General features: G+C 43.0%; 1 protein-coding gene across 1 annotated transcript in view; it reads right to left on the reverse strand.

The window, feature by feature from the left end:
• IRF2BP2 (interferon regulatory factor 2 binding protein 2) overlaps positions 1-13,212 on the reverse strand; it is an 87,410-nt gene that overhangs the window by 69,033 nt on the left and 5,165 nt on the right. The window lies entirely within an intron of this gene.

Here is a 13,212-nt window from a genome sequence, read left to right on the forward strand (position 1 = left end):
CAAGCTCTGAGGAAAGGGGTTCTCCCCTGAAACGCGTCAGCCCTAACCACGGTCACGGATCAAAACAATATCGTGTTATGCCGATGGTGTTGGTTCTTTGCTGCATTGTTACTCAAGGCCTGTTTTTAACACTCCCTTTGTGAGTATAATGATTTGTTTTTACTATTCTAATAAAACTCATCAATCAGTATCACACTAGGTCGGTGCGCCCTCCGTTTTCCTCTTTTTGTCTCTTTTAGTTCTATGAATTCCAACGATTCTGAGGAGGGCTGCAAGACACCTTTTAATTGAGTTGTAATTGAGTTTTACCATCTTTTAAAACACCTTTCCAAAAAATACCGGAGCGCAGGAGATTTGTTTTTGTAGTGTATCAGCATTGGAATCTGGATAGAGTAAGGCCTCACCAGTGTGAGGCTATACACCTGCATGGTCAAACCTGTGTTCATAGGCATTTAAAGTACATATGGCACATGAAGTTCATTAACAAGAAATTCACTTCTGTGCCCAAAATACACCTGCAGATTAGGAGGGGCCTCCCTGGAAGAATTGGTGGGGGAAAGGGATCGGCTTGTGGATGATAGCACCAATGCCACATTCAGAGATTTTACACCCATGAACGCATTTAGGCGAGCACAGCTTATACCCACTTTCAGACATTCATTACTATTGGCAGAAGCGCAAACACAACTTATCTTAAATGCCTAAAAAGTGTCCCCAAAGCCTAAAAGCGATTTATACTTGCCAGATCACCTCCAAAAATTAGAAGAGAAAAGCGCAAAATGTCACAGTGAACAAGGTTTGAAGACATTTACAAAAAACACTCCTGTAAAAACAGATACACACAAAGTCTGGAAAGGCCCATAAATTAAATCATTTTTTTTTATTTCTGGGTACCCCCTATATAGAATATGCATAGATCAGGTTCACTGTCCTGCTTCACTACAAACATTTGACCAACAGCTGACTGTAGAGGACGTCAAGACCCCACCTTACTACTACCAAAACAGCCCACATCATTACATTTTCAGCATGGAGGCACTCAAGGGGTTAACTAGGACACTAGGGGGCAATCAAGGGGTTAAGTGTGCCCTAGGGAGTGATTCTAACTGGGGAGGGGGGGGCTCACTACAACATGACAGATCACTGCTCTTGATGACAAGGAGCATTGGATCCCTGTCATGTTGCTAGGCAGAGCAGGGAAATGCCTCATTTATATAGGCATCTCCCCGTTCTACAGCTCTGTGTCATGATCGCTGGCCCACGACAGACAGAGTTCGCGGGGGAATGCTCAGAGTATGAAGCGGGCAAGCGTGGCCCTTCCGGCGGCGCGCGCCCACCAAGGCGCAATTTAATGGGGACGTACCTGTACATACATTATCGTGTGCCGGTTGGCAAGTGGTTATTGGCACTGAAAGCTCAACTAGTAATTTAAGGTGTATAAAACATGGCCATACACTATGCAATCTGATTGTATATTTATTGAGTAGGGTGATCACTAGTTGATTTTTTTTTTTTTTTTTTTTTTTTTAAAGGAAATGCAAAAAAAAATATGCACCTGGGAGGGTGTGTGCCAATGAGGTCAGCTGGTCAACTCCTTCCTGCATTTTCTTCTGATCATGAAGAAACATTTTACTAATGGAAACATGGATTAGGACAAGAAACGCAAGAGACTGTAGATTTAATGGAAAGTACATGAATGGGTATATTGGTGCATAGGGGAGCTGGAATATAGAACGCCTGTAAATAGCTTGTAAACAAGTGTAAAAGCTGTAACTAACGTTTAGCCACGTTTCATTCACACCCGTTAAATTTTTGACTATTTTAAAAATGTCAGTTTTGCCGCATTTAGAAACTATAATTATATATATATATATATATATATATATATATATATATATATATATATATATATATATATATATATATATATATATATATATATATATTATAGTTTCTAAATGCGGCAAAACTGACATTTTTAAAAAGGTGGTTACCATCTGTCAAGTTAAATCATTCAGGAGGTTGTAAAACTTTTTGTACATAAAGCCTTATTCTCAAAAATAAAAATTGGGATTGTGCATCAAAATAGATTTTAGCGCATTTTCTGCTACAATATAGGATTTGATAAATCTAGAGGAAGTATTATGCAAATTGTTGTAAAATTAGCAGGCCCCTCCTCCTGAAAAACCTTTTCAGGGTAACTTTCAAGCCAAAAATGCAGATGAACTTGTGTGCAAAAAATTCCTCTAGTAGCAAACTGGTTATTCTGGTAATGCAACATCAATCTTGTTACATAACGAGACACTAAAACAGGAACATTGAGGCATCTACCATGAGACTGCAGTTTGTTTCATAACTTTTTGCACTACTACAAGCACGGTGTCAAAATACAATATGCTCGTGATCGCATCCTAGGCATGCATGTGAAGCGTAACAATAGAGCCATCACAAACACCAAAGTATCTGTCAGTATTGCAAGTGATGCAGTTTTGCCCGGCCGTACAACATTAAAATTACCTTAGAAAAAGAAAAAAAAAATGTCCAGCACCAAGACCATTTAGATTTCAGCATGTTTTATTAAAGTTATTCAAAAACATATTTTTAAAGCGAAGAAAAAAAGGCTAGTCATACATTATACAATTTTCTTATTCAAGTGCCTTTAGATTTACCTTCAACTATGTGGTGCAAGGGCCTGCCTGAATGCATACGCGTTTAGGTTTGACCTCATATTATATGGTTTTGGCAAATTTAAAAGGAAAATTGTACAAGATTGTATAATGTATAAGCAGCCTTATTCATCCTTACCTGCTCTGTGCAATGGTTATGCACAAAGCAGCCCCAAAACGCCTCTTTTGGAATCACCCACTGGCACACCCACCTGTCTCCTCCTTTGGAAAGTGCCCTCTTAGCAATCTCCACAGGAACTGACTGACAGCAGGAGTCATTGGCTCCTACCTCTCTGTGCTGTGAGAAGAGAGCCACCTTAATGCAGAGAATGCATGAAGGTAAAAATAAACCAAGCCTTTAGAACCACTTTAAATGGTCACATTACATAGGATTCATCAGTAAAGTGCCTTTACATGACAAATTTTCCCATTCCTGCATGCACTTTACTGTCCAGCTGGCAGAAAAAGAAAAATGTGCACCTCTGCCTAGACCAGTGTTTAACTGGGGTGCTGCAGAAAAAGGACAAAAAACTGTCCGAACATATACTACCTCAAAGCGCAAACCTGCATCTCCTGTGTAGAGACAAGAGGAAGAGCATCACCCACACCCTTCTCCTGGCTCTCTCCCCGTTCCCGCTGCCATGTGTAGTCTTGTCAGAAAAAAGGTGTGTGGATCACCCACCTGTGTCCTACCAACCAATGATGTCATCGGTTGCGAAGGACAGTCCAAGTTCGGCTATTTTCGGAACGCGTGACGCGCCTTATCCGCACGTCAATCATCTACGCCTCTTTAAAGGAACGCCTACTCCCGGCGGTAGTGAGAACCCGGGTGAAAAAGAACTACAAGACGGTATGTACAGCGGAAAAAAAAAAACAGCATACTGTACATGTCGTTAGTATGCTGGATGTAATGGTATATAATTGTTTTAGGGTAAAGCTCCGCTTTAATGGCACCCCCACGCATCTTGCAAACATGCATACATTACGTTGATGCCTGCTAAAATGCATGGTACCATACTAGAGCTGGGCGATATAAAACAAAAAATAAAACACACACACACACACACACACACTAAGGGCTCTTTCACACGGGCGGCCCATTTAGGTCCACCTGCCAGTTTTTTAGGCAGACCTGAACGGGCGCTCTGTGCTCCTCTATGGAGCCACAGATGTCAGCGGTGACATGCCCGCTGACATCCGACCTGCTCCGCCAAAGTGTGACGGAGGAAAAACCTACTTTTCCATCCGTCTGGCGGATCGGGTGAACACGGACAGACGGTACGTGTTCATCCGATCCCCCCATAGGGGAGAAAAGACTGGGCGGTCCCTGCACAGTGTGCGGGGACCGCCCTGTCATCCGCCGGCTCAGCGGGGATCAACGGAGCGATCCCCGCTGAGCAAGCGGATGTTCACGGGGCAGATCATTACTGATCCGCCCCGTGTGAAAGGGACCAAACTCAATTTACGTTTCGATTCAAGTTTATTTAATTTTTTATTATTTTTTTATGGACACCACGCCGGTCCTGAAGAGCTGCGAGCATGAGTTTTTAGGCGAGGCCGAAGCTGGGGCCTCGCTTAAAAACTCATGCCCGCAGCTCCTCTGGACCGGCGCGGTGTCAGTGCCGGTCCTGGGGAAAATTTTTTTTTTTTTTCCCACCAACTCGATTTTTAAATCAAATCTTTTTCTCAGCCCTATACCATAGTAACATGCGTTTTGTTGTGGCGCAAGTTAAAAAAAATCATGCCAGCATATTTTGTGCGTTTAACAAGCATAGAGCAGCTAATGCGGCACATGGGAACATGCAAAAAAAGTGAGTGCATTTGGGTTCACCTCCTGGCAAACAAGCCCTCAGACTGGTGTGCCCCAGGATTGTGCACAATTATATAGGGTGCCTTGACTGAAGGAAGGTTGAAAAACACTGGCCTAAACTACGAACATTAACCTTTTCCTGACTGCAATTTGAATATTTATGTTCCCTGTCAACTGTGCATTTCTAGACACATTTATAAAGTTCTTACAAAAGGCCAGCAACTGTCACTTCTAGCGTTTGCCAGATCTTAACGCGAGCCGTCAGTGACAGCCAAGGTCACCATCGATGAGCAGGAATCAGTAGATCCTCATGTGATCATTATGTCACCCCTAGGGCCGAAACTACTAATAGACAACTAATTGATGAAATTAATCGATTACTAATTTCATAACCCAAAAAATATATATCATAACCCAAAAAAAAAAAAAATTATATATATATATAATATCACATGCGCAAAAATTAACACAGCAAAAAGCACTGTAAAAACAGATCAAAAGCAAATTGCATAGGTGTGTACCGAGCCTTATGCTAGCCATATGGATACATTTTCAGACGAGCATATTCATACGAAAAATCTTTGTACATTCACTGAATGAATTCTTTCTGATATTTACTAGATTCAACCTCTAAATAGTATATACCGTATTTATCGGGGTATAGCGTGCTCCCGCGTATAGCGAGCACCCCTAAAGTTGCCCCCATTCCTCTGGAAAAAAATAGTTTTTTGTACTTACAATTTTGGCGTCTTGCGCGGCGTCCATCGGCGAATCCGGCGTCCGTCTGCGGCTTCGGGTGTCCTCTTCGTCGGGTCCGGCGTCCTCCCAGCTCGTTTCCCGCGCCGAGTTTTGAATACTGCGCCAGCATATACCGAGCGCAGTACACTCGACAAGGCTCGGCAACTGTCGCGCTCACGTCCTGTACGTCCAGGACTTGACAGCGGAAGAAGCCGAGACTGGCCGACTATACCCGATTGTACTGCGCTCGGTATATGTCGGCGCAGTATTCAAAACTCGGCGCGGGAAAGCGGGTATCGGCGTATATTGCGCACCCATGATTTTGAAAAAAAGTGTGCGATATACCTCGATAAATACGGTACAGTATATCTCTTCCACTGGAACCCGAAAGGGTTCCAGTGGAAGCGACGGGATCGCATAGGCATCCTATGATTGCGCCCACGATTCGTAATGCCAAGATGTGAACCAAGCCTAAAGGGTGGCGAGTCGATCTTCAGCATGGAACAGGAGATAAAGGAAAGCTGCAGGATAAGAACGGAAAGGGGACAAACTCCGAGTTACTGCATGGTTTTTTATATGAAGCCAATGTGCACTAGTTTTATTGCAAGTGCAGTTTTATCTTTTATAGTAAAAAGCTATGAAGCTATTTGAAGCCATGTGCGATTCTTCTCCGCTTTCGGTTTATATGCTAAATAGAGCAGCCAATATAAGGAGCCTGCCACCTGGGATCTTGCTTTGCTGGAAATGATTCTACTAAATTGGATCAACTCCTATTTTGGAAAATGTGCTTTTGTCTGTCTTGAATGAGGCAGATGAGGGCGAATGACATTCCCCCCCCAATGCTTGTGGTTGTGTGCCAGGTGTGTAAAGTTTTAGGACCAGTTCACACTAGTAGTCACACAAAGCCATTTATTTTGAACGAGGTCAAACTGCACTACTTTTGGAAACGCACTGCTACCGAATCACATGGCATTTCTGCATCATGCAATTTGATGCCGCTTGCAACCTGCATTTGGGGTTTCGGCTAACATTGACATCAGCTGCAGATCTCAAATGCAGTGTGGAAAACGTGCACAAAAGCAAGTTTTACGCACTGTGTTCTGACATGAACAGGGGTCTTATGATAAAGGAATTAGACAATATGAAAATCATTCACAATGTTGAAGACAGACACTTTTTACATTTTTGGGACATTGTTTTATTTCCATATTTTAATAGTGGAAAATTCATGAGCGCTGCGTCATTTATATTTTTGTATGCTGGAGGCTCTATTGACAAAAGTGAAATCCATCAGGTTCATGCCTTCAGGCTGCAGTGTCATCTATATCAGATTGTAACCGATTTCCCCCGTGTATAAATTAATCATAGACTTATGGTAAATGACATGCCGACAACGCAAAAAAGTCTGCATTCCAAGTAGTTTCCCCCTGGCACATACTGCCCTAAATGTTCATATCTGTCCTGTCACAGAAGATGCCAGCCTCTCAAAGGTTTGGTAAGCTACCTGCAGCATAGCTGAACTGTGAACACCCGTGTTTCCAAGTTCACACAGGCATGGTTAACCATACACCCAAGTGAGGACTGTGTTCTGCATGCACAGGTGTCTCATGCATCTGAATGCAGGCAGTCCCATTCAAATAAACTAATACAGCTGCTGCTCCCAATTTTCCATGCGCGTTTGGTCCCTGAATGCACAGCGTGCATGCCAATGTCAAAATTGTGGTGTGTCCTATTTGACATGACTAGGAATGCCTGCACATGAATTCCTGGAACACCGGTGCCAAAAATTGTTAGCTTGGGATAGAGTTGCTAGGTGTAAACCATTTATTGCCACCTGTGTCTCAGTTAGGAACATTCACACCCTTTGTCCTAGTGACGGCAAACAAAAAAAAAAAAAAAAGAGAAGAGCCCAAAACTTGAAGTGGAGGTCCACCTAAACAAAAATGAAAAGCCAGCAGCTACAAAAACAGCAGCTGCCGACTTAATGGACACTTACCTGTCCAGGGTGCCCGCAATGTCGGCAGCTGAAGGCAAGCAATTGCTTGTCTCTCAGCTGCCCCTGCCGCCATCCTTGGTGAGGGAACCAGGAAGTGAAGCGTTGCGGCTTCACTGCGCGGTTCCCTACTGCGCATGCGCAAGTCGTGCCACGCATTTTCACTGGTCCCCGCTGTGTTCGGGGGAACTGTGCGTTTCCCAGAACACAGATTTTTTTTTTTGGGGGGGGGGGGGGGCCCCCATGGGCAGGATTCTGCAGATATCTCTCACCGGAAGTGGGTGCAAATACCTGTATTATACAAGTATCTGCACTCCCCTCCTCCCTGAAAAGGTGCCAATTGGCACCAGAGGGGGGGGGGGGGAATCCGATGGAACGGAAGTTCCACTTTAGAGTGGAACTCCGCTTTGAGCTGTCAAAATAGAAAGGAGGTATTCCACCAATGAGGACCCCTGCTCTGATCATAGTTTCTACAGGACAGGAAATGAGGGAATAACAAAAAACAAAAAGTGAAAGTTGCAATAATTCTTTCACCAAGCAAGCTATACACGCTGCACCATTAGTCATCACTAAAAATGATTAATGACTAGGTCTGAAGGCACCACCCACATACCTCAGTATTTTTAACCAAGGAGAAGCACTACAGTTTTCATTAAAGCGGAGGTCTGCCCCAAAAAAAAAAAAAAAAAAAAATTATTTTGTCAAAAACTGCAGCTGCTGGCTTTTAATAATAGGACACTTACCTGTCCTGTAGTCAAGCGATGTCAGCACCGCAGCCGATGTTTCCATCAGCTATCGGGTGCTGCCGTCGCCATTGTGGGTAAGGGAACCAGTCAGTGAAGCCTTACGGCTTCACACTGGGAATCCTACTGCGCATGCAGAGGCCCCGCTCCTCTCTCCTACTGGCCTTGCGACATGGGGAGGGAGCCCAGCGGTCACGTCATGGGCCGTGGCACAAACTCCCGGAAAGCGGAAGAGGATACCTGTCAAAGACAGGTATCCTGCCCACCCCTCCCCCCGAAAAATGTGCAAATTGTGACACCGAAGGGGGAGAGGCGACAAAATGGGTGGAACTCTGCTTTAAGTCAGGCATGTCAAACTGGCATTTTAGGGCTTCATGCGATCAAAAAAAATTAAGAATGAGAGCTTTAAACTGCTTTAAGGGCAATTATTATGACCACATTTCACAATACTTTTTTTTTTTTTTATATATAGTGCATGAATCTATGTCACACTGTGGAGATAGACAGCTTATGCTCCAAGCACTTATTCTTGGGGACATACTGCCCTAAAACACAAGTACTACTAGGTGCACTTCCCATGAGCTGTCAGAGGGAGTTATTTACTAAAAGGCAAATCCACTTTGCACTTGTAGTGCAAAGTGCACTTTGAAGTGCTTTTCACTGTAGATCAAAGGGGACATGCAAAGAAAAAACACACACACCATTTTAGCTTGCACATGGTTGGATAATAAAATCAGAAGAGCTTTCCCTCATTTCAGATCTACCCCTAAAATTTACAGCGACTGCACTTCCAAGTGCACTTATAGTGCAAAGTGGATTTGCCTTTCGTAAATAACCCCCAGAGACTCAGTATGACAGGCTGCCAGCAGCAGGGATGGACGATGCACATACTAAAGCCTCAAACACTGGGGCTTAATGCCCAGTGTACAGGAGGCCCAAGCTTACCACACAAAAAAATAAAATTGAAAATTCTAACAATTAGTGTGCATTTTCAACTACATTGACTAGAGAAAATTGAAGGAGCAGGGTGGAAATTTTTTCTTGAACAAAATTTCTTACAGTGAATGTGGTTATTTGGGAAAGTCTATTAATTTTAAAGTTGGCATTTTCCATTTAGTTTTAAAAGTACTTTGGAGCAGAATTCATCAAGCCATCGAATGTACCAAGAACTTTCCTACAAATGTTCATATGGAAATCTAAGATATAACTGGCTTTAGCGTCAATGGAACTAGTGTGTTTTAGATTTACCCTGCTGTTCCAGTGACAGAAGTACATTTTCTCCCACTTTGAGGCCAAGTGACAATAGTCATCTGTATAAAAGGGTGAAGTTCCCAGCAGGACACATTCAGCAATAAAAAATAAATAAAAAAATCTGACAAAGGTTCCACCCATCACTCCCACTTTATCCCAAGTCCAAACGTTAGGCTTTAGAACAAATAAAAAGGTTGCCATGGCGGTGTGGGACTGAAATCGTGTGGTTTTCCTTTTTCTATTGCAAGAGCATGTTCTACATATCGTACATCTGCCACAACTGAAAACAACTTATAACTTGATCTATAATAAAAAAAAAAGGGTGTCTAACAGGAACCAAGCCCCTGCATGCCCCCCCGAGGCTGTGCACATCAAGCACGCTATGATCGGTGTCCTTTAGACACAGCTGATCACAGATTGCGGTAAAGGACCAATCACAGCTGATCCCATTGTAAATAGACATGCCGGTTATCAGCAGTACTGTCATTCTCTGTCACAGCATGAGGTAACTGGCAATATCAGTGCCACCCCATCAGTGCAGAAAAATTACTTATTTGCAAAATGTTCTAACAGAAATAATAATAAAAAAAAAAAAAAAAGTATTTGTTTGGTTTAGCAAAAAATAAAAACCCCAGGGGTGAATACCACCAAAAGAAAGGGGTTTAAAAAAAAAAATCATATGGGTACAGTGTTGCATGACCGCTCGATTGTCAAAGTGTGACAGTGCTGAAAGCAGACCTGGGCAGGAAGGGGGTAAAGGGCCCAGTAGGCAAAGGTGACCATAAACAAAAAACACTTAGCTCTGCTGCTTACCATAGCAGAGCTAAAGTTTTTTCGTTCCTCAGATAGCAACGCCTCCATGTATAAACCTGTGTCATGCATCAGGGCAACATAAGGGAAGGGGTTTGGTCGTTAACCACTTCCCGACCGCCGCATGTATATGTACGTCCACAGAATGGCACGTACAGGCAAATGGGCGTACAGGTACGTCCTTGCCTTTCCGCGGGTCCGATCGGGACCCCCCCCCCGCTACATGCGGCGACCGGGTTCCCGCGGGGAGCGATCTAGGACGATGGCGCGGCTATTAGTTTATAGCCGCTCCGTTGCGATCGCTCCCCGGAGCTGAAAAACGGGGAGAGCCGTATGTAAACACGGCTTCCCCGTGCTTCACTGTGGCGGCGCATCGATTGTGTCTCCCCTATAAAGGGGATGACACGATCGATGACATCAGTCCTACAGTCACACCCCCCTACTGTTGTAAACACACACTAGGTGAAGCCTAACACGTTCAGCGCCCCCTGTGGTTAACTCCCAAACTGCAACTGTCATTTTCACAATAAAGAATGCAATTTAAATGCATTTTTTGCTGTGAAAATGACAATGGTCCCAAAAATGTGTCAAAATTGTCCGAAGTGTCCGCCAGTCACGAAAAAAAAACAAAAAAAAAAAAAACAAATCGCTGATCGCCGCTTATTGCGATTTTTTTTTTACCAAAAATAGGTAGAAGAATACGTATCGGCCTAAACTGAGGAAAAAATAATTTTTAGATATGTTTTTGGGGGATATTTATTACAGCAAAAAGTAAAAAATATTGAATTTTTTTCAAAATTGTCGCTCTATTTTTGTTTATAGCGCAAAAAATAAAAACCGCAGAGGTGATCAAATACCACCAAAAGAAAGCTCTATTTGTGGGGAAAAAAGGACGCCAATTTTGTTTGGGAGCCACGTCGCACGACTGCGCAATTGTCTGTTAAAACGACGCAGTGCCGAATCACAAAACCTGGCCTGGGCATTTAGCTGCCTAAAGGTCCGGGGCTTAAGTGGTTAATAAAATAAATTATAAAAAAAAAAAGTGTTAAAAAAGAAAAAAAAAAAGCTGCCTCCTAGATTCAAAACAAAAATTTGTCAAGCCAAGATTTTCTCCAACTTTATAAGGGTCATTCACATTCATTCATGGCTGTACACATCCCAGATTAGCATATTTCTCTGGCAGCTACAGCTAGGTGTTTATGTTCAGGCTGAATGGCTGCAGCCTAAAGAACACAATCCAGGTTCCATAGCTGTCCAAATAAACTGCATGTGGAGCGATTTATCTGCTGTTAGGGGCAGGTTGGAGCCATGGACACAAACAGTATGCATACAGAGCCACTAATCTGCCCCCATCTTCCTCCAATCACTCAATGATTACAAGCGCAGACTACATCAGACCCATTGGGTTTTACAGGCCTCCTGTCCACAATCAATGCAAGCACCTGGCCAAACTCACTGCACAAATATGCTGCCCATACATGTGAATGAGACCATAGTGTTAGAACCTTGCAAGCCATAAATACATAATTTCAGCAGTTTATCAAAATGATTGAAAGCTGATCAGGCAGTTTGTTCAGTTTTGTGTATTCCTCACTTGGAGGGGGGGGGGGGGGTATAGAACAAAAAAACACAAAAAAAAAAACAGCAGTTTGAAATCCTCACTCCAGGATATTAAATTACCCCGTGCAGTGGGGATGCACCCCCTCACTGCAAAGGTTAGTAGCTTGTTTTGGTCTAGGGGAGAAAACAGTTTTACTTACCTGATCCTCAACTTCCCTGGCAGGTGGCACTCCTGCAGTGGACTGTGCCTCGGTGTCATGTACAATGCAGGTCATAGACCCTTTGGTCTTGACCTCAGGACCATAGACCGCTGTAGAGTGGGGGAGAAGAAGCTGTGTCAAACTGTCTAACTGCAGAGAGGTATAGAGGATTGGATAAGAACATTTTTTTTAGGGGTCTCCTAGACCAAAACAAGCAATTAACCCTTGAAGTGCAGGCAGCTCCATGGCAAGGGATAATTTTTTAGTTGCCTCAAACAAGATAAGGAAGCACTTTGTCATCAATGACATATTCTCCTGGCTAGTGAAATGGCTATATCGTGTAGTACAAGTGTACACTGACAGCAGACACCACCCTAGATACTTACTTTTTGCCTGTAAAAAGGCAGTTTTCTGCCATCCTAATCCATATTGGTTTTAACACTTCAGCATCTACCAAGATAGTTCTAAAGAGGATTATCCTAAAATTACAGAATGTTACCCAAATATAGCCTCAGTCTAAACCCAACTGCCTACAAACTACTATAAACTGATAAAGATAACAGAGGAGAGTTCAGGAGCAGCTGAAAACAAAAATGCCCAACTGCTCCTAAATGTCCGTTTACCAGCGGCAGTGTACATGAGGCCTAATCGAAGTGTCTTCAAATATCTTATAGTTTCTATGGACCAAACTGTCCCAAACAAACTATTTCTGTTACTAAACCATGTGGTCACATGTGTGCGTGCTGTAATGGACCAAAGTAGCATTAGCTACAGGGCAGGGTTATGGCAGCAGAACAAGCAACTTCCTATCTGCTGCTGGAATTGCAGTTGAGCTGATTGCCTGTTCCATTCAGGAGAATCCTTGTACTTGTATCATTGTATACAATCCCTTTAGACATGTTCCTATTGGGAGTATCTCACCAAAAATGACATTTATGTTCTAGGGGATACCTTAAATCTCAGTGCATACTTCTGGAAAAATTGGTGAGCCAATCACACAAGCAGGAAAGGTTTCTGGGGAGTGGTCAGTACACATTCTGTGTTCAGAACAACTCCAGGTAGCCATATTGCAGTTTAAGAAAATTACAGCGGCTGCAGAAAAGGAAAAGTTAATTTATCAATTACAACATGACTCGTGTTGCAATTGTATATGCTACATTTCTTCTTTGCTACCCCCCCCCCCCAAAAGTGGAGTTACCCTTTAAACTAATACTACTTCCAGTACAGCACACACACAGTGGTTGAAACATTTAGTAAAAGAAACCATTTAAAAAGTGAAGTCTGGAATTATACTTTAAAAAGTAAACTCAAAAATGTAATATATGGCAGCTTACTAGTCCTTGGAGTAGTGGCTGCATTTGTTCCCCCCCCATGTTTATTTTCTTCTGCCAACAACACTTTTTTTTCCTGGGTGGTTACCTCACTCCACTGTATCTATAGA

Source organism: Rana temporaria, chromosome 4 (assembly GCF_905171775.1).
Source record: "Rana temporaria chromosome 4, aRanTem1.1, whole genome shotgun sequence".
NCBI lineage: Eukaryota > Metazoa > Chordata > Amphibia > Anura > Ranidae > Rana > Rana temporaria.